Below are 25,163 nucleotides of genomic sequence, written 5' to 3'. Positions count from 1 at the left end.
GGCAGGGAAACAGAGTGCTAACTGGAAACCTCCCAGGCTGTAAGAACCCAGAGGCCACCGAGCCTTCCTTGTGAAGGGAGGTGGGGGGCGGGGTGGGGTGGGGACCAGCAGCCCTTAGCAGCTGCACCTGCCATCAAAGCCACTAGCCTTTTAACTGTTTTATTTTTTCTGTTTTCAGCAGTTCACTTGGGACCCATGGAGACACTCTGCCTCCCTGCCCCCTGTGTGCAGCTGTGGTGAAATCACTTCCTCTCTTAAAAAAACAAAACAAAACTCTGGCCTTAGCTCTTAGGGTTGAAATGGCTGTCAGAAAGCCGTACCACTCCCCCACCATTTTTCAGATAAATGTGGGCCTGGCCCAGTAAGTTAAGCGTGATGTGAATTTCTGATTAAAAAGTATGTAACTGAGACTGGCTTGGAATCTTTGACACAGCGATTCTCAACTTTGCCTGCATACTGGCATCACCTCAGGATGAGGTTAAAACCGGCTGCTGCCCGGAACCTGACAGAGGTGCCACCCCAAACATGGGGATTGCTAAAGAAAAACTCAGCAGATTCCAACACAAAACTGAGTGTGCCACTGCAAAACCAAAAAGCAGTGTGAACCACAATACATACAGCTACACACCCACAAGGATAGTTCTGATATAAATAAATACATTATGAAAGCCAGAAAGTAACAGGCGTCAGCAAGGCCATGGAGAAATTGCAGGTGGAAATGTGAAATGGTGTGGCCACTCTGTAAAACAGTTTGGCGAGTCCTTAAAAACTTAAACGTACAGTTACCATACGATCCAGCAATTCCACTCTTGGGTACGTACCCAAACAAATAAAAGACAAGTGTTCAAACAAAAATTTGTACACAATTGTATTTACAGTTGCCAAAAGGTAGAAACAACCAAATTCCCAGTGATAAATGAGCAGAGATAAACAAAATATCATTCAGTCATAGAAAGGAATGAAGGACTGACAACAACATAGATGAACTTCAAAAACATCATGTTAAGTGCAAGATGCCAGACAAAAGGACAAATAGTGTATGATACCACTTGAAATGTCCAGGACAAGCAACTCCATAGAGATAGAAACGAGGTTAATGGTTGTGGGGGGAGGGGACAATGGGTACGGGGTTTCTTTGGGGGTGATGACAATGTCTTGTGTCTTGGAATTAGATACAGCTGGTTGTTGCCCAACATTGTACCTGCACTAAGTGCCAGTGAGTTTTTCACTGTAAAATAGCTAATTCTGTTATATAAATTTTATCTCAATTGAAAAATAGAAAAAAAGACTTGTAGCTAAACCAAGTTTGTAAAGTAAAGCTATATGGAAATTTTTTTAAGTTTTTTTTTTAATGTTTACTTATTTTTGAGAGGGAGAAAGAGCCTGCGAGTAGGGAAGGGGCAGAGAGAGAGGGGGACAGAGGATCCCAAGCAGGCTGTGTGTTGAGAGGAGACAGCCCAATGCAGGGCTCGAACTCAGGAACCATGAGATCATGACCCAAACCGAAGTCAGAAGTTTAACCGACTGAACCACCCAGGTGCCTCTAAGTTTTTGTTTTTTTTTTTTAAGTAGGTTTCATGCCCAACATGGGGCTTGAATTCATGATCCTGAGATCAAGAGTCACTAACTTTTCTGACTGAGCCAGCCAAGCATCCCTGCTATATAGAAAGTTTTAAGTGAACTTCATTACCTCAAGCAAATTTCAAGCAAATGGCAGATGGGATGGAGTTGAAGTGAGATATTCACAAAAATGAGCAAAATTGAAGGCTGCTGGGAAACTAGCCTCATGGTTGTGGTTTTCCCAGAGAAGAGCATTCTTCAGTCTCAAATGCTTTCTTAATCCTTACAATAGCCCTAAGGAGCAGGTGTAATTATCCCTATTCTACAAACAGGTTAACCGAGGTACAAGGAAGTTCGATGGCTAGAAAATGGTGAAGCCAAGACTAGAAGCCAGACAGGTGGCTCTCTAGTCCGGCTGTTCGCCCCTTCATGGTACCACCTCTGATAACCCTGCCTGTGTCTCAACATGTCTGCACTTTCTTACAGCTCCGGAAAGCCAAGATGTATGAGTCCACCTGCCTCCCACCAGCAGGTGCCCCTCCCCATCGGGGTGTGTATGAAATTGGAGAGGGTGTCCTGCCTCCCTCCTCTCTGGAGCTACTGCCTATCTCCAGCAAACAATTCCTGGGGTGAATTCCTAACCCACCTCTTACTAGCTATGTGACAGTGAACAGGTTCATCAAGTTCTCTGGGCCTGCTTCCCCACCTCTGTAAAATGTAAAATGGAGCTAATAATAGTACCCACTTCATAGAGCTGTTGTGAAAATTAACTGAGTAAATACATGACAAGCACAGAGGGTAACATCTGACATGTGACAAGCATTCAGTAAATGGTAGGGAGAGACGGTGATGAAGATGTTGATATCATTATTAAGGCACACCTTACTCTCAGCACCATGCTCCTTCAGGACACCTCTTTTCACCAGTGCTTGGCATGTTGCCTGGCACACAGTAGGCCTTCAATATCTGTGTCTTTGAAATAAACTGAGGACTAGAACATTATGCTTGACACCCCAAAGGACCCCGAGCAAAGAGCAGGTTCTCTGGGTTCAGAGGTTGGGGAGGGAGATGAGGATGACAGGCAGCCCGTGCGATTTCCCCACTCTGTTCCTCATCGTTTGACCCAAAGTCGCACCCCCCAGAGTGCCAGGCAGTCCACAGCCTATTCAGAAGCCCTGAGAAGTTTGTTGGTAGAACTCTGGATAATTATTTAAGACAAGTAAATAACAAAACAGGTTTTCCTCAAGACAGTCGTAATCCTCATTTTTGTCCCTGCTGACCCTTTTAGACCTAGCATGCAGGACACAAAGACATGGAGAGTCAGTTCCTGCTATTACCCTGCAGCCGCTGTGTTTACCCCTGCAGACTCACAGTGCCCTGAGATGTGTCTGAACACCCCCCAGAGTATTCCCCCAGCTTGACAAAGTCTGACTTAGAAGGAAAACTGACAACCTGAGTCTCTGTCACACAACCCGAGAAGATATACCAGGCCAGCCTTTTTCAAAAATGTTTACTTATTTAATTTGAGTGAGAGTGTGCATGAGCGAGGGAGGGACAGAGAGAGGAAGAGAGAGAATCCCAAGCTGGCTCCATGCTCAGCACGGAGCCCGACGTGGGGATCCCACAACCACAAGATCACAACCTGAGCAGATATCAAGAGTCAGAAGCTTAACACACTGGCACCCCGGGCCTTTTAAGAGAACTTCCACTTGACACAAAGCCCCTACATGAAATGCTGTCCAACCCACTCCATTTCCTCCTCTCCTCTCACTTCCAGCAAAGAATGACACATTAGGGGGAGGGAAGACTTATTTATTGCAATGCATTACCTAAGCGCCTATGCCCAAATGACATAATTAAAAGTGTTACCAAAGAAAATAATGGAGTGTAGTTGGGTCCAAAAGTAACGCCTGGCTTTTTGTCTGAATGCAGCATTTAAGTACAGCTGTACTTGAAGATGCGGCTAAATTCTCAACTCTCAGTGCTAGTTAAATGTGTATTTTTCTGTAAGAATGATTCCTTACTTCCTCAGTCTCTAGAGACAGTTCATAGAATGATTAGAATCAGGGGTTTTGTCAGCCAGCCTGGATCCTAATCTTGATTCTTCCATTTGCTGGCCGGTGACCTTTGGCAAATGATCTCATCTCTCCATGTCTGTTTCTTCATCTGTGAAGGGAGTATCCCTCTTTCACACAATTGTCCTGAGGATTAAGTGAATTAATGGAGGTACAGCACTTAGATCAGTGCCTAGTGTGTAAAAAGCCCCATAGAAGGATTAATTACGAATTACTAATGAGTTAAGACTAATATCTAACTGGTAGTTTCCTTTGCCCCAGTCCACATGGTGAGTACATGGGTGCTTACAGAGCAACTCCCATTTCAGTTGCCATTTCTTTACGGCAGGGCTAAAAGATTTCCAAAGACCACAAAGGGTCCATTTATCTTAAAATGTATTTGATACAGCTCAACACTCAGAGGTAGTCCCCGAAGCTGATTGCACTGGGATTGGAGTGGAGCTGCCATTTTGCCGCATGGCAACGCTTTGCCCTTTTACCTACCGGTCCCCTGGGTCTTTGTCCTTACCTGAAACACCTCCTATGACCAGTGGAAAGGCCCACACGTGATCATTCAAGGCTCAGATCAATGTCAGCCACAGCCCACTCACTTGCTCAGCTGTGTTCCCACAGTGTGGCAGTCAGCTCTTGTACTTGACCTCTGTTTCTCTCCAACCAACACTCCTTCCTTATTTGGACTAAAATCCAGTAAATTTGAATGACCAGCCATGGTCAGGTGCTTGTTAGTGAACCAGGGACCAGGGACCTGGATGCTGGTACCCCAGTTTCCAATTCAGGGCTCTTTTCTTTAAATTATATTGCTCTTATGTCCAACTTCCACTATTGAATACTGTCCACTATGGGCCAAAGTATTTGTAAAGTATGTCATTTCTAATCCTTCCAATCCAGCAAAATTTATTCCCCGTTTAACGACATAGACACTGGGGCCATGTGACCTGCTCAAGGCCACATGCCAGTCTGTGGCAGAGTGAGGTTTGGAATGTGGGTCAGTCTGACTGTAAAATAAAGAGAATTTCTTTTTCTTTTTTTTTTTTTTTTGAGTTTATTTAGTTTGACAGAGAGGCAGGGAAGGGCAGAGAGAAAGGGAGAGAGAAGGAATCCCAAGCAGCCTCTGCACTGTCAGCACAGAGCCTGATGTGGGGCTTGAACTCCTGAACTGTGAGATCATGACCTGAGCCAAAACCGAGAGTCGGACCCTTAACCGACTGAGCCACCCAGGTGCTGCAAGTCAGGAGAATTTCTAGTCTATCATGTTGCCGCTCAGTACTGGAAATGAGAGCAGATAAAAATCACTGAGTGGTTCATTTAAAATATACTCATTCTACATGCAGACAATTGTTGTTTTAAGGAAAGGGTAGAAGAAAAAGAGATCACATTTTGGCATGCAAAGGCAAAACAATAAATATTCTTTTACCGGTTCCTGAATCCCATTGCAGCTTCTTCAAAGCAAGTGAATTTATGCATGTTGACACAGCTCGGATTTTAAAATCTTCTTTGGCTCCATTTTCAGCTTCTTCCCCTTGACACAACCAGTCCCATGACCCCCCTTCTGTCAGGCTCTGAGAATCTGCCTAAAGTTGTTATATAGCAGTTACTCTTAAGATGTGCATTGTAGATGATAATTCACTCCTCCCCACTAAGTCATACGTTTCTTCTGGTTTTATATGTATTGCCTGGCATATCACCATGTTAATCATAAAAGTCTAACACTCTAAGGATATATTGATGTTACTATTTTCCAAATATGTTCATTGTGTCAGGAAGGTTTTTTTTAGTCTTAACTTGCATATTCTCAAAATTAATTACAAATATATAGTTTTCTCGTTTTTGTCTGAAATAGATTTGGTTTCAATCTAAGTATACCAGTTGACATTAAAACCCCACAAGTGAACATTAACACATTTTTTAAAAAAAATTTTAACATTTATTCACTCTTGAGAGACAGAAACAGACCATGAGCAGGGGAGGGACAGAGAGCAAGGGAGACATACAATCTGAAGCAGGCTTCAGGCTCTGAGCTGTCAGCACAGAGCCCAACGCGGGGCTCGAACTCATAGACCGTGAGAGCATGACCTGAGCCGAAGTCAGACGCTTAACCCACTGAGTCACCCAGGCGCCCCTAACACATACTATTTTAAACATGCTTCCTTTAAAAAAAAACAAAACACCAGTTTATTGCATTTTGGTTATTTGCAATTAATCAAAAATATAAACTTCACATTATTATGCCTGTGCAAAACAGAAAATCATACTGCAATGTAAGATACCTGCCAAATGAGAAGAATAAAGCTAAAAGAACGTTCTGCTGTTGTTACAAAGTAAAGGTAAGATTGTTGACTGGGTCAACCTGTCCTCACGTGCCTCCTGCTGCGGTATACGGAGAAGGACCCAACATCCTTTCTGAGGTCTTCTTGCCAAAAATGCACAACCTTCCTCTAATCATGATGAAACATCAGACCAATTCAAACTAAGGGACCTTCCACAAAATGAATTGCCCATGTTCTTCAAAAAATGTCAAGGTCAAGAAATACAAAGAAAAGCTGAGGAACTGAACTGTTCCAGATGAAAAGAAACTAAGAATATATAACAACTAAATCGCAATGTGTGATTCTGGATTGGATCCTGGAGCAGGAAAGAAAAATAACCATAGGAGACATTATTGGAACAATTGACAAAAGTGGAACGAGGACTGTGGAAATAGCTTTGTAGCAATGTTCAATTTCCTGACTTTGATCAGTGCACTGCGGTTGCGTAACAGAACGTCCTTGTTCTTAGGAATTACATCCTGAAGCCTTTTGGGTAAAGGGGCATAATGTTTCTGACTAACTCTTGGTTTGGAAAAAAAATTACATATGCATGTATAGATATGTGTATGCATATATATATATGCAGAGAAAGAGAGAGACGATAAAGCAAATGGGATAAAGTATCCATGATGGTTGAAAGTGGGTAAAGATAAACAAGAACTCCTTGTACTCTTTCTGCAACTTTTCTGTTAAAATTATTATCAAAATAAGGTTATCAAATGGTGACTGCACAGAAAACAGAATGTTAAAAAGAAGAAGGACAAAAACCTCATGCTCCTGAGGCATATATGACACAGCAGTGTCTAAGACATGCTTGAATCTCTTGGCAACAAGCAGGCTTGACTTAAGGGAAACAGTCTGCCTTTTCAAGTGCAGGGGTGAGGAAAACAGGAAGGTCTCCTTTTTGATACTTTCAGCCCATTGCTCACAGATTTAATCAAAATCCCCAATAGGTCCGTGCCCTATCCAGCCACTCTACCAGGCCTCCAGGTCCTAGCTCACCTTCACTGCCAACTTTGACACCCGTATGACCTCAGCTCAAAGCCTACCTCATCCTGGGAGGAGTTGGGCTTCTGGGTGGAAGATTTCGGCCAATGCCCTGTGTCAGTTCCTTGATCTCAGCTTCAGTAATTGTGGATACCTGGAGCAGGGCAGGAGAGGAGGCAGCGTCACATACAGGTCATGGGCCACTCAGAATATGTGTGCTGTGCCCATTCTCTGACCACATCAGGACCGTGGATGTGAGTCCCTGGACCACCCTATCTCCTCCTCACTCTCTCACTCACCTCCTTTCCATTCTCTCTCTGTGGTTGGTCCTCTCACCGTCAAGTCCTCAAGTCCTAGTCCTCTGTCCCTGCACACTCAAAACCCTGGATCAATCCAGCTTCTTTCCTCTGCCTGTCCTTCCCACCTGTTGCTCAAGATGAGGGCAGCCTCACATTGGTGATGAATGGTATACAAACACACACGTATGTGTAAGCATGTACATGCGTATGTGTGTGTATTCTTTTTCCCCCAACATGCCTGGGATTTCACTACATTCGGCAATCTTTGTTCACTTTTTCTGGTTCTTTTACTACTTCATCTTTCTTTGTTATTTACATCTTTCAAAACGTTTTCCTGTGTCTGCCAGGACATCACTGTCTTTGGGTTTCTGCTACTTCTTTGACTTCAAAACTACATCTTTCCAAGCTAAGTAAATTCATTAATTTGTGTCAACTCGGTATTAGTTTCAAAGGGGTATTGTGCTATTTGAAAACCAATGCTGAATTTATCAATATAAATGAGCATTCTTCAAAATTTTTCTTAGTTTTTATAGCCAATTTACAAAACCCTATTATAATTAAAATCTTCTGCATATTGATTCATGTTAGAATAATGTAAGAAATTATTATTATTGGCTTGAATCATGAAAAGTGTCAATTTTAACAAAAATTCTTCTATCTGTCTGGTTAAATCCCAAATAAGCTTTTCCTTTCCTTGGAGCTTCAAATTTATCTTGTTCATACGCAGTGTAATATCTATGGGAAAACATGTAAATCATATCGCCATTTTTTATTCATGAATATTTAGCAAGCATTCCTTTTGTTTCAAGAAAATCTAGACTTGCAGTCAACAGCACAGTAAAAGTTTTAAAACTCTCTGTGGCTCAACCAACGAGCACTGGTAACAAACACAAGATCATTAAAATCATTGTCTACTTCTTTCAACAGTTCCAAAACCACTGGTGATGAGTCAAAGCATTTACACGTATATGTTGAACAGTTTTAACAACTGCATCCATGATGCTTTTCATACAGTCTGTTTCAGAGAACTGAGCAATTTAAAACTGGTTTTCTTTTATGCACAAAAAATCCAAACCATTGTCAAGCTGACCAAAGTTACAAGTTCAGAACTTGTTAAAACAATTTTCACTGAATGTTCAATTTTGAATGCAGGCAACTAATTTTATTGATTCTTTCTTGACTATTCTCATCAAATTCGCTCTGTATTTGCCAAAAATGTCCCGTATTACTGTCCATTTTATTATCTTTATTCAGTTTTTACACAACAAAACAACAAACCGCTTTTCTGTTTTCTTCTCCAGCAAATTACATGACACTTAAAACATACTGTCTTCTAATTTCTTTGTGCTTTTTAAAGTTTATTTATTCTGAGAGAGAGAAAGAGAGACAGAGAACACAAGTGGGGGAAGAGCAGAGAGAGTGGGAGAGAGAGGATCGCAAGCAGGCTCCATGCCATCAGTGCAAAGCCCGACTCAGGGCTTGATCCCATGAACCGTGAGATGGTGGCCTGAGCCGAAATCAAGAATTGGATGCTTTACTGACTGAGCCACCCAGGTGCCCCTAAGCTCTTTCTTTTTTCCTTCTTCCGGCACATTACTAGTATCTACATCTCTACTCAATTCTCCCTCAGTGATATGCCTTCATTTTAAACTTAAAAATTAGTCCATACTTCTTATTTTAAAAATAGTTTAATTCCATCATAGTTTAAAGCATAAATATTTCAGTGTAGTTACCAATTATGATTCACGAATGTATCCGTGTAAGTGGTACATTCTGTATAAAAGGTTCAAGTAAACACCTTTCAATGTTATATTAGTACATAGGAAGTTACTGAATTATTGAATTTACTCAATCTTCTGATCCTAACTAGAGTGATAATGTGTTTATGTGTAATACTGGAGATGACTCACCTACTAAAGCCAGGAAGTACAGTGCAGCGATATCTATGAGTTGCAACAGTTTAAGGGAAATGTCGTCCTACTGAAAGAATAGAATTGAATGGGCTTTTGGCGACTGTGAGGTTCGCAAGATTCCTGCTGAGCCAAGAACGTAGATCACCTTCCACTCCACTTCGACTTTTCCCCGAAACCTTTGAATAAAATGGTTTGATCCCCCCCAAAAAAAGAATAGAATGGAACGGAATGGAAAAATAGTTTACACTATTTCAATTTTAAAATAAAATTTAGGGGCACCTGGGTGGCTCAGTTCGTTAAGTGTCCAACTCTTGATTTCCACTCAGGTCACGATCTCTTGGATTGTGAGATCGAGCCCCACATGGGGCTCTGCATTGACAGTGCAGAGCCTGCTTGGGATTCTGTGCCTCTCTTTCTGTCTCAAAGTAAATAAATAATTTCTAAATTTAATTAATTTAAAATTAATTAATTTAAAACTAAAATTAATCTAAAATTAATAAATTTAATTTCTAAAAAATTATAAAAAAAATAAAATAAAATTTAAAACATTTCCTGAACACATGGTAAGAAAAGCTGAAAAACAGCCTAGTTATTCTGGAGAAGACCCCAAACATTTAAGAATGGGTAATATTTCTGAAAATGGGTGTGAAGGTAAAAAAAAAAAAACAGAAGGAACAAATGAATATCCATTTAAGGAATATATAGAGCCCCAAAACCTTCCTTGTCTCAGCTAGATAGAAGGCTTCCATGTCTATTCTCACCCCAGCAGAAGTTTGGGGTTTATTCTCTGGAGAGGTCCCTGAACTATAGGATGCCAGGCATACACCCTAACCCTAGCCCTAACCCTTAACCCCTAATCCCTAACCCTAATCTTAACCCTCTGGAGAGGACTCTGTACTACAGGATACCAGGCACAGACCCTCACCCTGGCACATACCCTAACCCTAACCCTAGATCTGAGGGGGCAAAAAAGAGAGAGAGAGAGAGAAGATGTGGTATATATATTCAATGGAATATTACTCAGCCATAAAAAAGAGTGAAGGGGCACCTGGATGGCTCGGTTTAGCGTGGAACTCTTGATTGTGGCTCAGGTCATGATCTTACGGTTGTGGTGGGATCGGGCTCCGTGTCATGCTCTGTGCTGTGCGTGGAGTCTGCTTGGTTTCTCTCTGCCCCTTCCCCTCTCCCTCCCTCTCTCTCTCAATAAATAAACATTTAAAAATATCTGTAAAAAAAAAGAATGAAATCTTGCCATTTGCAACACCATGGATAGAGCTAGAGAGAGAATATAATTCTAAGTGAAATATGTCAGTCAGAGAAACATAAATACCATATGATTTCACTGATATATGGAATTTAAGAAGCAAACAAGGAAAGGGAAAAAAAAAGAGAGGCAAACCAAGAAACCGACTCTTAACTATAGAGAACAAACTGATGGTTACCAGAGGGGAGGTGGTGGGGGATGGGCAAAATAAGTGGGGAGGACTAAGGAGTGGCCTTGTCATCATGAGCACCAAGTGTTGTGTGGAAATGTTGAATCACTATATTGTACACCTAAAACTAATATTACACTGTATGTTATCTAACCAGAATTTAAATAAAAACTTAAAAATTTAATTTAATTTAATTAAAAAAATTAAAACAGTATGGAGGTTCTTCAAAAAATGAAAAATGGAGGGGCACCTGGGTGGCTCAGTTCGTTAAGCATCCGACTTCGGCTCAGGTCATGATGGCATGGTCCATGGGATTGAGCCCCATGTCAGGCTCTGTGCTGACAGCTTGGAGCTTTGAGCCTGCTTCAGATTCTGTGTCTCCCTCTCTCTCTGACCCTTCCCTACTCATGCTCTCTGTCTCAAAAATTAAAAAAAATAAAATTAAAAATTAAAAAAAATAAAAAATAGAGTTACTACATGATCCAGTAATTCCATTACTGAATATTTATCCAAAGAAACTGAAAAAACAAATTTGAAAAGATATATGCACTCTTATTTATTACAGAATTATTTATAATAGCCAAGATAGGGAAGCAACCCAAGCATCTATCAATTGATGAATGGATAAAGATGTGGCATATATACAATGAAATAGTACTCAGTCATAAAAAAGAATGATATCTTGCCGTATGTAACACCATGGATTTATCTAGAGGGTATAATTCTAAGTGAAATAAGTCAATCAGAAAAAAGCATATAATTTCACTCATATGTGAAATTTAAGAAACAAAACAAATGAACAAAGAGAAAAAGGGACTAACCAAAACCAAAACCAACAAACAAAAAAAAAAAACCCAGAGTGTTAACTCTAGAAAAGAAATTGATGGTACCAGAGGGGAGGTGAGTGGAGGGATGAATGACATAAAGGGGACTAAGATGGGACACCTGGGTGGCTCAGTCAGGTAAGTGTCCAACTTTGGCTCAGGTCATGATCTCACGGTTTGTGATACAAGCCCTGCATCAGGCTGTATGCTGACAGCTCAGAGCCTGGAGCCTGCTTCAGATTCTGTGTCTCCCTCTCTCTCTTTCCTCCTCCTCTCACACTCTGTCTCACTCTCTCTCTCAAAAATAAATAAACATTAAAAATATTAAAAACCAAAGGGGACTAAGAGTACACTTATCATGATGAGCACTGAGAATGTATAGAACTGTTGAATCATATTGTACACCTATAACTAATATAACACTGTATGTTAATTATACTTGAACAAAAATCAATCAATCATTTATGGTGAGAGGCACATGCACGATAAAAAAAAAAAAAACACAAAAAACTCAGGTTGTCAGTTGCACTAGCCCTTCAAGTGCACAGCAGCCACATACGGCTAGTGGCTACTATGTTGAATAGTGTAGATCTAGAGAAATGGAACTTTAATTTACTAATTACTATTGATAGGGCCCAGATTCCATGAAATTACATATATACATGTTAACTTGTAGAAAAGATGGATTAGACTGTGCATGATTTTTTCTGTCTAGCAGAACTGTAAATGATTTCCCCTGGTAAAAATGACAATACTAATAGTTGCATTTGTATCTAACTTTGTATCTTAGTCGGCAATTTTATTCCAACATTCTCTCTTTCCATATAGTGCTTCCCTTAACTTTGAAATCATAGGAGAATATTTGTTGATGCAAAAACATATTCACAGAGTATTGTTAAGTGAGAAAAAGCAGGTCACAAAAGAGAATATACAGATTGGTTCTATTTTTGTGTATTTTAAAATGTATATGTTCTAGAAAAATAAGCATATAAACAAAGATGTTTACCATTATGTATGGGTGGACTTATGCATGATTTGTAAATACTTTTCTTTTTTGACTTTCACTTTTGACTTTTTTGGGGGGCAGTTATTTTATTTTATTTTATTTTATTTTATTTTATTTTATTTTTTTTGGATCTCTACACTCATCATGGGGCATTAATTTATAACCCTGAGATCAAGAGTTGTATGCTCCACCGATCAAGCTAACCAGGCACCCTGTCTTAATTTTTTTTTCTGTCTTCATTTTTAAATTTTATTCTTTTTCTTTTTTATTTTGAGAGAGAGAGAGAGCATGTGTGGGGGAGAGGGGCAGAGAGAGAGAGAGAATCTTAAGCACACTCCACCTAATGTGGAGCCCGACTTATGGCTCGATCCCATGACCCTGGGATTATGACCTGAGCAGAAAACAAGAGTTGGATGTTCAACCAACTGAGCCACCCCGGTGCCCCTCCAACTGTGTTTATTTTTATTTTATTTATTTATTTATTAAATGTTTATTTATGTTTGAGAGACAAAGAGAGAGAGAGAGAGAGACAGAGCACGAGCGGGGGAGGGAAAGAGAGAGGAGGAGACACAGAATCTGAAGCGGCCTCCAGGCTCTGAGCTATCAACACAGACCCCAACACAGGGCTCGGACCCACGAACCGTGAGATCATGACCTGAGCCGAAGTCCGTCACTTAACCAACTGAGCCATCCAGGTGCTTCTCCAACTGTCTTCATTTTTAAAACTACAATTTACACTAAGAAAAATCTCATAAAAGCATTTTACAATTTTAACTCAGGTTAACTGCAGGAGGCCTTTTCTCACCCCTCTCTTCCCTGTTCCTATAAAACTGCACTACTCTGAAACAGTTTAGCAACACTGGTTACCCCAGGTACTTGTCAGCTAATTCAAGTAATCCTTTTAAAAAATGATGATGGGGGCACCTGGGTGGCTCAGTCGGTTAAGGGGCCGACTTCGGCTCAGGTCATGATCTCGTGGTCCGTGAGTTCGAGCCCCGCGGTTCGTGAGTTTGAGCCCCGCATCGGGCTCTGGGCTGACAGCTCAGAGCCTGGAGCCTGTTTCAGATTCTGTGTCTCCCTCTCTGACCCTCCCCCATTCATGCTCTGTCTCTCTCTCTGTCTCAAAAATAAATAAAATGTTAAAAAAATTAAAAAAAATAAAAATAAAAAATGATGATGGTGATGACGTTGATAAATATGTATACAAGACTGTGGTGTCTTTCACCTGTCTTTTCTAGAATTGTGATATGTTCTTTGTGCTGCTTGCTGAGATGCTGTGGTTTTTTTTTTTTTGCACTTCCCCGTGAATAATACTTCGATGCGTCTAAACTGTGAATACATGGACAATGTATTATAATAAATACATTATAAATACAACAACAAACCCAGTGCATATTTCTATCAGTGTCTGCCCCCTCCCAAGTTTTATAATTCACTGTTTAGGTTTCTTTCCGTCTAGCCTGTGAGCCCTTGAAGCAGGGGCTGTATTTTATTAACCTTTGTGATTCAACGCCTACAGTAATTCCTGGCATCTAACAGGACAGTGGGCAGGCTATAAATCTATAAGGTATGAATGAAAGAATGAGAATCCCCATGTATTCACTTATGCGTGTATGCACACACTCAACCCCTACTAAGTGCCATCCTAGGCGCCAGAGATATAGTCGTAAACATTTGTGTTTTTAAAATTTTTTAAAGTGTATTTATTTTGAAAGAAAGAGAAACAGTGCATACACAAGAAGGGGAGAGGCAGAGAAAGAGAGAGAGAGAGAGAGAGAGAGAGAGAGAGAGAGAGAATCCCAAACAGGCTCCATGCCATCAGTGCAGAGCCCAATGTAGGGCTCATAAACCGTGAGATCATGACCTGAGCCGAAATCAAGAGTCAGATGCTTAACTGACTGAGCCACCCAGGTGTCCCTAGCCATGAATGTTTGTAAGGTTGGAATATAAAAGGACTGTGATTTAATTGCTTGAATATGATCAGACAATATATTTAAAAGCAGAAATCAAAACACTTAACCAAGAAAGCAACATGAACAGACTAATTTTACATGGTGGGACCTTTGTCCTAACTAGGAAACAACTGTGTTATTCTGAAAGTGATAAGCAGTGTCCTTAATAGACTTCTTTCTCACTGGGCTTCCAATCCGAGCTCCTTATGAAAAGCCTAAAATAAAAAGACTGCTCTTTGCTTCTTTTCTTTCTCCAAATCTCATGATTTGGGATCAGAATCACAAGTTGGAAAACCTACAGTTTGTAGCATTCTGTTTCAAGCACAGACTCTGTTGAACTACAAATAGAATTAAGTGTTTTCATCACAGCTGGGTTTCCACCTTCTCTGCAAGCTGTGGAGTCCACCTGCTGGGTAATCAGTCAATAGGTGCTAGCTTTCTCTCTGTATTCCTATGGTATTAAGGAAGGCATTTCCACAGAGAAAAATGTAACTCTGAAGTAGGGTCCCTCGATTGTAGTTATGGTGGTCTTAAGTTTATGTATCAAGACTTACTAAAGAAAAAAGATAAGACACCCCACAGATTACTGAATAATTATAATGGAGTGATTTGGTACATGAGACCTTAACCAAATGATCCAACTTTTCATTAATGATAATGGGGCAAACTGACATCAAGTGTCTCATGATATGGTGCCATGGTTGCTGGTTATCCATCGCTGAATTTAGTGGCTTAAAATAACAATTTAGGGGATCTTAAAATTGAATACAACAAATAAACAGAAGCACTTTTCAAATGCATAACATAGTCACATCGGGGAAGGAGGCATTAATCAAAGTAATTTTGATACCCAGAATTTGGACCACAAGCTCTCAAGGCTAAAGGGAAAATGAACTCTTAACAAATATTGAACTCTAGTAAGAAAGCTTTTTTAGCATAGGCATGAGATCACAATTCTGAAACTACTGTCTATGCATTCTAGGATTGACTGAATAAGTCAATATATTGTGAATGATGAGATCCAGATTTTCATTGTTGGAGAAGGTAGTTACAATTATGGAACTGCTGTGTTGGATTGGAACCAGAAGTATCAGTTTTATTTTTATTATTTTTTTTTCAACGTTTATTTATTTTTGGGACAGAGAGAGACAGAGCATGAACGGGGGAGGGGCAGAGAGAGAGGGAGACACAGAATCGGAAACAGGCTCCAGGCTCTGAGCCATCAGCCCAGAGCCTGACGCGGGGCTTGAACTCACGGACCGCGAGATCGTGACCTGGCTGAAGTCAGACGCTTAACCGACTGTGCCACCCAGGCGCCCCCAGAAGTATCAGTTTTAATACGTAGAGACAGCTAGATATAGAAATGGCATAGATATGTGTGAATGTTATGTATGTATTCAATACACATGTGTTATATATGCATACATATGTATATGTACATACATGTATCTATTTCCCAGCTCTGTCTGCTGAGAGGGTCTAGAAGTAATCAAATCCCAACAAAATTAAACATACCCAGAACCCAGATCTTGGTTTCTAAATAACATTCTCCACTAAAAAGAACCTGGGATCCTTGGAGAAATGGCTGATTTTAGGACTGGAGCAAGGAAAATAACAGGATAAGCCTGGATCATCTTGTGCCAAAAAGTAAGGAAGTGCTCAAGACATGGTGGGGACATGTTAAAAGGTCACAGAAGCCAGTTTGAAAAACTCTGGAACAATTTGAGCATAAATGTAAATAACACTAAGGGTTATAATTTATTTTTTAGTGTTTTTTTTAAGTTTTATTTTTTAGAGAGAGAGAAAGATCTCTTGCGCAAGTGGGGGAGGGGCAGAGACAGAGAATCCCAGGCAGGCTCTGCACTGTCAGTGCAGAGTCTGATGCGGGGCTCAAACCCATGAACCGAGCCGTGAGACCACGAACTGAGCCATAGTTGGATGCTTAACTGACTGAGGCACCCAGGTGCCCCAAGGGTTATAATTTATTGAATAAAGTAAGAATCTATGAGTACACATTTAAATGAATGAACAACAACAAACCCAAGCAAATAAATAAGAGGAGAAAATCTTCCCTACTATAGCAAGCCAAATAATAAATGTAAAGGAATGATGGAAATATAAAAATCACAATTTGGCCATTTGGCCACTGTTATAATAATAACTGATGTAGGCAATAGTCCTGGGGTGCCTGGCTGGTTCAGTGGGTAGAGCACATGACTATTGATCTTGAGGTTGTGAGTGTGAGCCCCAGGTTGGGTGTAGAGATTACTTAAAGGTAAAATCTTAAAAAAAAAAATCCTCAGTGAGCCCTAAAACCAGCAGGAGAAAGTTTGGATAGTAACAGGATATTTACTGAGTATCAAGGTATCTCTTTAAACAAAATTTATTAATTAGAAAGGTGAAAGCAGTAACTTTATTCACTGGCAGATACCAGCCTGAACCAGCCTCACGGGCCTCACGGGCATGCCAGCCCGAAATGCATGCTCTGAATCTAACCATGAGGAACACGAGACAAACTGCAAGTGAAGGCCATCTGCAAAATAACTGTCCTGAGCTTTTCGAAAAATGTCAGGGTCATGAAATACAAAGACTCAGAAAGTGTTCCATATTTAAAAAGTCTAAAGAGGCAAGATAACTGAAGGCAACTGCATATCTTGGAATTTTAGAGGCTTTGTTTTCTGCTATAAAAGACATTATTAGGACAGTTGATGAAATCTTAATCCAGTATAGAGATTAGGCTATAGCACTGTATAAATGTTAATTGTTTTTTAAACTGTATATGGTTACATAAGAGAATTTCTTATTTTTATGAAATACAGACTGAAATATTTAAGGATAAAGGAGCATCATACTACTGCTAACTCTTAGTTCAGAAACAACTATGGGAATGCAGACTGGTGCAGCCACTCTGGAAAACAGTATGGAGGTTCCTCAAAAAATTAAAAATAGAATGACGCTACGACCCAGCAATTGCACTACTAGGCATACTCCAAGGGATACAGGTGTGCTGTTTCAAAGGGGCACATGCACCCCCATGTTTATAGCAACACTATTAACAATAGCCAAAGTATGGAAAGAGCCCAAATGTCCATCAATAGATGAATGGATAAAAAAGATGTGGTATAGGGGTGCCTGGGTGGCTCAGTTGGTTGAGCTTCTGACTTTGGCTCGGGTCATGATCTCATGGTCTGTGAGTTCGAGCCCCACATTGGGTTCTGTGCTGACAGCTCAGAGCCTGGAGCCTGCTTCACATTCTGTGTCTCCCTCTCTCTCTGACCCTCCCCCCATTCATGCTCTGTCTCTCTCTGTCTCAAAAATAAATAAACACTAAAAAAAATTAAAAATAAATACAAATAAAAAAAGAAGATGTGGTATATACACATAATGGAGTGTTACTCAGCAATCAAAAAGAATGAAATCTTGCCATTTGCAACTATGTGGAAGGAACTAGAAGGTATTAAACTAAGCGAAATTAGTCAGAGAAAGACAAATATCATATGACTTCACTCATATGAGGACTTTAAGAGACAAAATAGATGAACATAAGGGAAGGGAAGCAAAAATAATATAAAAACAGGGAGGGGGACAAAACAGAAGAGACTCTTAAATATGGAGAACAAACAGGGTTATTGGAGGGGTTGTGGGAGGGGGGATGGGCTCAATGGGTAAGAGGCATTAAGGAATCCACTCCTGAAATCATTGTTGCACTATATGCTAACTAACTTGGATGTAAATTTAAAAAATAAATAAAAATTAAAAAAAAAAAGAAACAACTAGGGGAAAAAAAAAGAAACAACAAGGGAGGGAGAGAGATACCGATAGAGTAGATCAATGATAGAGACTAAAAGAGGAATAAAGCAGATATAGCAAAGTATTAACATTTGGTGACTCTAGACTTTTTGGAATTCATTGTACTACTCCTGCAACTTTTCTGTAAGCTTAAAATTATGTCAATAAATTATATACATATATATATACATATATGTGTGTGTGTGTGTATGTGTGTGTGTGTGTGTGTATTATTTCTTGATTATATATAGAGAAAGACAGAGATATAAAACTACCTCTTGTGTGAATTGACTGGGCTCAGTTCAGGAATTCTTGTTTAGGGTCTCATATGGAAGAGTCACTACATGGTCCTTTATTGTATACTGAGTTGGGAGAAAAATAGCTATAAAGGACATTTGAAGGACAACTGGGGAAATGTGAATGTGATCTATATACTAGATAATATTGTTGCATTGTTAAGTTTCTTGGATATGATAATAATATTGTGACTTTGGAGCAAAATATCCCTACTCTCAAGAGATACAGGCTAAAATGTTATATTCCAGGGGTGGCTGGCTGGCTCAGTTGGTGGAGCATGCAACTCTTGATCTTGGAGTTGTGAGTTCGAGCCCCACATTGGATGTTAGAGATTACTTAAAAATAAAAAAATCTTAAAAAAAATATAAATGAAATCAAATATTATATTTCAGGATAAAATATAATGTTTGCCTGTGTTCCTGGTTGGCTCAGTCAGTTAAGCACCTGACTCTTGATTTGGGCTCAGGTCGTGATCTCACAGTTCATGGGTTCGAGCCCTGCATCGGGTTCTGAGCTGACAGTGTGGAGTCTGCTTGGAATTTTCTCTCTCCCTTTCTCTCTGCCCCTCTCCTGCTTGCTTTCTCTCAATCTCAAAATAAATAAATAAACTTAAAAAAATTTAAAAAATAACATCTACAAATTATTTTCAAGTAATTTAGCAAAAATAATATGAATAAACTTAAATACACACATGTGGGGGTATTGGGAAAGAGAGAATGTGGTAAAATAATTGTCAATCTTGGTGAGTGGTATAGGGCATTTATTTTACTATTTCAAATTTTTCTGTAGATAAAAAACTTCTCAAAATAAAGAGAGATACAAATAAAACAAAAGCATATCTTGAAAACATTTGCCCCATTACTGTACTTATTTATGTGATCCATACATATCTCATAGAATGTCAGAATTCATCCAGTCCAATGTTTATCAAGCTATGAGCTGCAATTTAATCTTTGGTCATAAATAGCAGGTCACTGGCCAGGATTTCTTTGAATGGAATGGAATGTCATAGAAAAAAAAGTTATCAGTGGGCCTCATCACTTACTAAGAGAAGTCAGTTTCGGGGCACCTGGGTGATTCCACTGGTTAAGAGTCCAAATCTTGATTTCAGCTCATGTCTTGATCTCGGGGTCAAGAGCTCAAGCCCCACATTGGGCTCCGTGTGGAGCATACTTAAAAAAAAGAGGAAGAAGAAGAAGGAGAAGGAGAAGGAGAAGAAGAGGTAGAAAAATTAAAAAAAGAGAGAGGTCAGTTTGGGGAAACTTTTCTTTGAATCACATATATGCGTATGCATGCATGTGTGTGCTAATGAAAAAAGGTATTTCTTACTGTTGGTGGTACTCAAAATGATTTGAAAGACACAGCTGCTCAGGATCTTGGGATAATAACAGTTCACTTCAAGGCTAGGTATTTTGTTCTTTATCAGGGCATTTTTAAATATCATTTTTAATATGTAATATTTTAAATATTTAATATTTTAAATATTATCTTTTTAAATATTATTATTATTATTTTATTGTTATTATTATTGTTGTTCAAATGTCCAAAATTTCAGAGATACAATTAAATGAGCCTATGTGTTGCACATGAATAGCACAAGAATTAAAGAATTACATATTACATACTCAAGAAGCAGATACTAGTACATTTAATAATCTAATACATGATAAAGGAGGCATTATAAATCAATGGTAGAGACATGAATTCAATAAGTTGTTTGGGCACATTTAGTCAATTCTTTGGTTTAAAAAATATTTTACAGCTTTACTCCACACCCTACAAAATGTATTTTTTAAAAATAACCAGAATACAGCTCAGGTGAATTTGCATCCCAAACCTATAGTCACATTCCTTTTTCTATATTGAGATATAATCGACATATGACATTATATTAGTTTCAGGCCTACAACATAATGATTTGATATTTGTATATATCATTTATCTACTCATTGGCATTTATTCAAAAATTAATTGTGTCATATTTCTTGTTCTTAGTATGGTGGCAGCATAATTCATTGAGATACTAAGTTGAAAATCGTTCTTATAACCCCCCTTCCCCAAGGGCCTTTGCACCAAGCAGGCCTTAGGGACCAGGAACACTGAGCAGAAAGCAGAAATGGTCTTTGTGGCAACATGGATGGACCGAGAGGGTATTATGTTAAGTGAAGTAAGTCAGACAGACAAAGACAAATACCATATGATTTAGCTTATTTGTGAAATATAAGGAACAAAATAAATGAACAAAGAAAACAAACAAACCCCATAATACTCTTAAATACAGAGAACAAACTAGTGGTTGCCAGAGGGGAGGTGGGTGGAGGGAGATGGCAAAATAGATGAAGGGGATTAAGAGGTACAAATTTGCAGTTATAAAACAAGTCACAAAGGTGAAAAGTATAGCATAGGGAATATAGTTAATAATATTGTAATAACACTGTTTGGTGATAGATGGTGACCACACTTATTATGGCAAGCACTGAATAACGTATAAAAATGTTGAATCAGGGGCACTTGGGTGGCTCAGTTAAGCGTCCAACTCTTGATTTTAGCTCAGGTCATGATCCCAGGGTCATGGGATCGAGCCCTCTGTCTGGCTCCACACTGAGTGTGGAACCTGCTTAAGATTCTCTCTCTTCCCCTCTGCCTCTCTCCCCTGCTCCCTCCCCTGCTCTCTCTCTCTCTCTCTCTCTCTCATACATACATATATATATATATACATACATGTACATATGTATGTATATACACAGAATTGTTGAATCAATATGCTGTATGCATGAGACTAATGTAACATTATATGTTAATTATACTTCAATTTTTAAAAAAGCTGAAATGGTTTAAGGGCAACTTTTCCAAGTGTTTTTTTTTTAACTCCAAGTTCCTTAAGGGAAGTGTGCTGATTTGAGAGAGGCCAACTGCATAGACTCCATCAACAGTTTTCTTTGAATTAATTTTATTTGAACTCATTTTACATATTGCAGATAAAAGTGAATCTTTAAAGATTCACTTTAAAGATTACCTTTAAAGTGAAGAGATTGGACTAACCCAGGGGTTCTCAACCTGGGGTTTAGCAGATCAGTGAATCTGAGAGAAAAACATTTCCTCTTCATTTTCAGTGATTTCTAACAAAAGTGTCTCCTTCAACTACAAATGTAAGTATCAAACCACAGTCCTGTTAGCAGGTCCTGTGACGTGTCACCAATAGAAATCACAAATACATTTATATCACATGACTGCTGCAGATACCAAAATATTGTTTATGCTCATTGCTACTTCAAAATCATGGTAGTTATCGGACTGCTGTTAGATCTTGTATTTAGTACATTAAATGAAGAAGTACATATAGCAGTATTCCTATGTCTGATGTTTTATGCATTCAAAAACATTATTATGGGGTTCCTGGCTGGCTCAGTCGGTGGAGCATGTGACTCTTGATCTCGGGTTGTAAGTTCGAGTCCCACAATGGATGTAGAGATTATTTAGAAATAAAATCTTTTTTTATTTTTTTAAAAAAGCATTATTCTAGAAGCCAGATTGAAAGGGCCCCTGGGTCAAAAAAGTAGTTAGAGCCTCTGAACTGGATACTCTGGTTTTGAATGTTCACATTGGTATGTACACATGATCTCTATCTGTCCCTCTGGGAAAATGGCCCATAACTTAGATAAATATCTCTGTGACAAGGTTACACTGACATTTTCATCATTCCATATCTCATACCAAATGCAACCTAGTCCACAAGACAAAATGCCCAAGACTTTAAACTCAACCTTCCATGCAAACCTTTCTATTCAATTATTCTCTAACACTTTCACAGCAAAGTGTAGGAAAACAGCATCAGAAACGGAACCAGAAACCTATGTCTTCTAGTTCTGCTGCCTGATCCTGGGAAAGTCATGTAACTTCTCTAAACTTCGTCTATAAACACATTAAAATAATCTGCATCCCTGCCTCCTACTCTGCTCTGGTAGCTGCTGTCGGGGCTCTGTGGACTGCCCTTGGCTTTCATTAAAGGTATTTATATTTGTAAAATAAATAAATAAAGAGGGCACCTGGGTAGCTCAGTCAGTTGAGTGTTCAACTCTTGATTTTGGCTCATGTGTTGATCCTGGGGTCCTGGGATTGAGCTTCACATCAGGCTCTGCACTGAGCATGGAGCCTGCTTGAGATTCTCTCTCTCTCTCTCTCTCTCTCTCTCTTTCAACCTCTGCCCCTCTCCCCTGTGCTCTCTCTTAAATAAATAAATAAATAAATAAATAAATGCTAAACACATTAAAATAATCTGTAAAATCTAGAAGTTCCTTTTCCAGTTGTACAATTCTGTACTTCTGAAGTTGTGTATTTTTCTGCTAGGTGTGTTCTTTGGGATTCAGTTCTTAGTATTCTAAAGTCTACTTGTTTGTTTGTTTATTTATTTATTTATTTATTTAGAGAGAGACAGAGTGAGCATATGGTGGGGGGGTTTGCAGAGACAGAAAGAGAGAAAGAGAATTGCAAGCAGGCTTTGCACTGTCAGTGAGGAGCCCAATGTGGGGCTCAAACTCATGAACTGTGAGATCATGATCTGAGCCCAAATCAAGAGTCAGACGCTTAACTGACTGAGCCATCCAGGTGCCCCCCACTTTTTTTTTTACAGTTTATTTACTTATTTTGAGAGAGTTCTTAGTATTCTATCTTTAATTAATTCATTAACTTCAGTTATTGAGATGGGAATAACTAAGTAACTAAGCCAGAGGATCCTGGAAAAATTTTCCAATGAGTCATACTTAAGCTAGGTTTTGAAGGCTGAGTATGAGTCCATTAAGTAAGGACAGGACAAGAACACTCCAGGTAGAGAGGACACTGACAAGGCCCAGTGTGCTCAGACCCAGCATATTAAGGGGCTTGATAGGGGTTTGAAAGGGGACCAGATCTGTACTGAGTCTGGGCTCCTTGGCTTATAAGAAAAGGGAGAAAGTGTACAAACAGGTTGAAGTGACATGGTCAAGTTTGTTTTGGATAAATAGCCCTAAGAGCAATGTGAAACATGAGAAAGACCAGTTAGAGGGGCACCTGTGTGGCTCAGTCGGTTAAGCATCCGATTCTTGATTTCGGCTCAGGTCATGATCCTGGGGTCACGAGATGGAGCCCTGCATTGGGCTCCAGCTGAGCCTGGAGCCTGTTTAAGACTCTCTCTCTCTCTCTCTCTCTCTCTCTCTCTCTCTCCCCCTCTGCCCCTCTCCCCGCTTATGCTCTCACTCTCTCTCTCTCAAATTAAAAAACAAAGAAACACACACACACACACACACACAAAACTGAATTAAAGATCAGTTAGGAAGGAGGATACTGCAACATTTGAAGTGAGAGATAATGGAGACCCAAATCAAAACATTGGCAATAAGAATAGCAAAATGAATAAAAAGAATGGAAGTAGATTATCTCTATAAGAAACTGTGTGTGATGATGAAGGAGGAATCAAGGGTGACCCTAGTTTCTAGTGAGGACAACTGAGTGCAGAGTGGTATTGAAGGGAGCAATTATTAACCAGAACAGGGAACACAAGAAGAAGAAAAGGCTCTCTGGGGAGGAAAGCTAAGATTTGTGATGTTGAGTTTGAGGAGCCTATTTGACCTCCAGAGAGAAAGTCTGGCCAGCCCTTGGAAATAAGGGCATGGAATTCTGGAGAAAGATATCTCTGGAGATATAGAATTATAAAAATCACAAGAGGTGGCTGAAGCCATTTAATCAGCTTCCCCACCACCACCAATAGTACCACCACCTGGTGGTCCCTCTGCAGTGCTGCACCTCACCAATCCCCTAGAGTCCTGACTCCTAAGCTTGCTATTAAGGCTCACAACAACAGCTTCCTCCTCAGCCTCACCTCTCCCACTAACCTTTGTTACTCCATAACACATCTCTGTGTTAGTTAGGACATGGGCAAGATTGCTGTAGCAAAGGAACTCCAAAGTACAATAGCTATAGATTACAGGAGTTTCTTTCTTTCTTATATAACAGTTCAGGGCCTGTAGGGCAGCTCTGTTCCATAAAGATATATAGGAACATAGACTGATAGTGAGCTCTGCCATTCTCGGCATGCCTCTTAGGACCCAAGGGATTGTTCCAATCATTGTCATTTCCCAATTGGTGTGGGAAAAATCAGGGCAAGAAGCGTCATCTTTTTTGTTTATTTATTTTTTATTTTTTAAGTAATCTCTACCCCTAACATGGGGCTCGAACTCACAACCCTGAGAGTCGCATGCTCTAATGGCTGAACCAGCCAGGCACCCCAAGAAAACTTCATCTTTTAAAAAAAATGTTGATTTATTTATTTATTTTGAGAGAGTTAGAGAGTGCACGCATGCATGGGAAGGGCAGAAGAGAGACACAGAATCCCAAGCAAGTTCGGCACTTAGCTCAGAGCCCGACTGGGGGCTGAATCTAATGACCGCAGATTTTGACCACAAGGTCATGACCTGAGCTGGTATCAAGAGTTGGAAGCTTAACCGACTGAGTCACCCAGGCACCCCAAAGCTCCATCTTTAATAAAGATAAATACACATTGGGGTGCCTGGGTGGCTCAGTTGGTTAAGCGCTCAACTTCAGCTCAGGTCATGATCTCACATTTCGTGGGTTTGAGCCCCACGTCAGGATCTGTGCTGACAGCTCAGAGCCTGGAGCCTGCTTGGGATTCTGTGTCTCCCTCTCTCTATGGCACTCCACCACTCATGCTCTGTTTCCCTTTCTCTCAA

The 25,163-nt window shown here is 39.8% G+C and overlaps 1 protein-coding gene across 11 annotated transcripts in view; it reads right to left on the bottom strand.

Moving 5' to 3' along the window:
- Positions 1-25,163, bottom strand: part of MBTPS2 (membrane bound transcription factor peptidase, site 2) — a 101,800-nt gene that overhangs the window by 2,912 nt on the left and 73,725 nt on the right. For 9 of the 11 annotated variants that reach the window (XM_045051121.1, XM_045051123.1, XM_045051128.1 and 6 more), the window contains 2 exons: positions 6,991-7,082; positions 5,050-5,206 (listed from right to left, as the gene is read on the bottom strand). The gene's annotated coding sequence lies outside the window, so the exon portion shown is untranslated. Of the gene's footprint in view, positions 1-5,049; positions 5,207-6,990; positions 7,083-19,594; positions 19,614-25,163 lie in introns of those variants that run through there. The other 2 variants (XM_045051122.1, XM_045051130.1) reach the window with 2 other exon arrangements.

Source organism: Felis catus, chromosome X, assembly GCF_018350175.1.
Source record: "Felis catus isolate Fca126 chromosome X, F.catus_Fca126_mat1.0, whole genome shotgun sequence".
Classification (NCBI taxonomy): domain Eukaryota; kingdom Metazoa; phylum Chordata; class Mammalia; order Carnivora; family Felidae; genus Felis; species Felis catus.
This window is presented reverse-complemented; position numbering and strand designations above follow the sequence as displayed.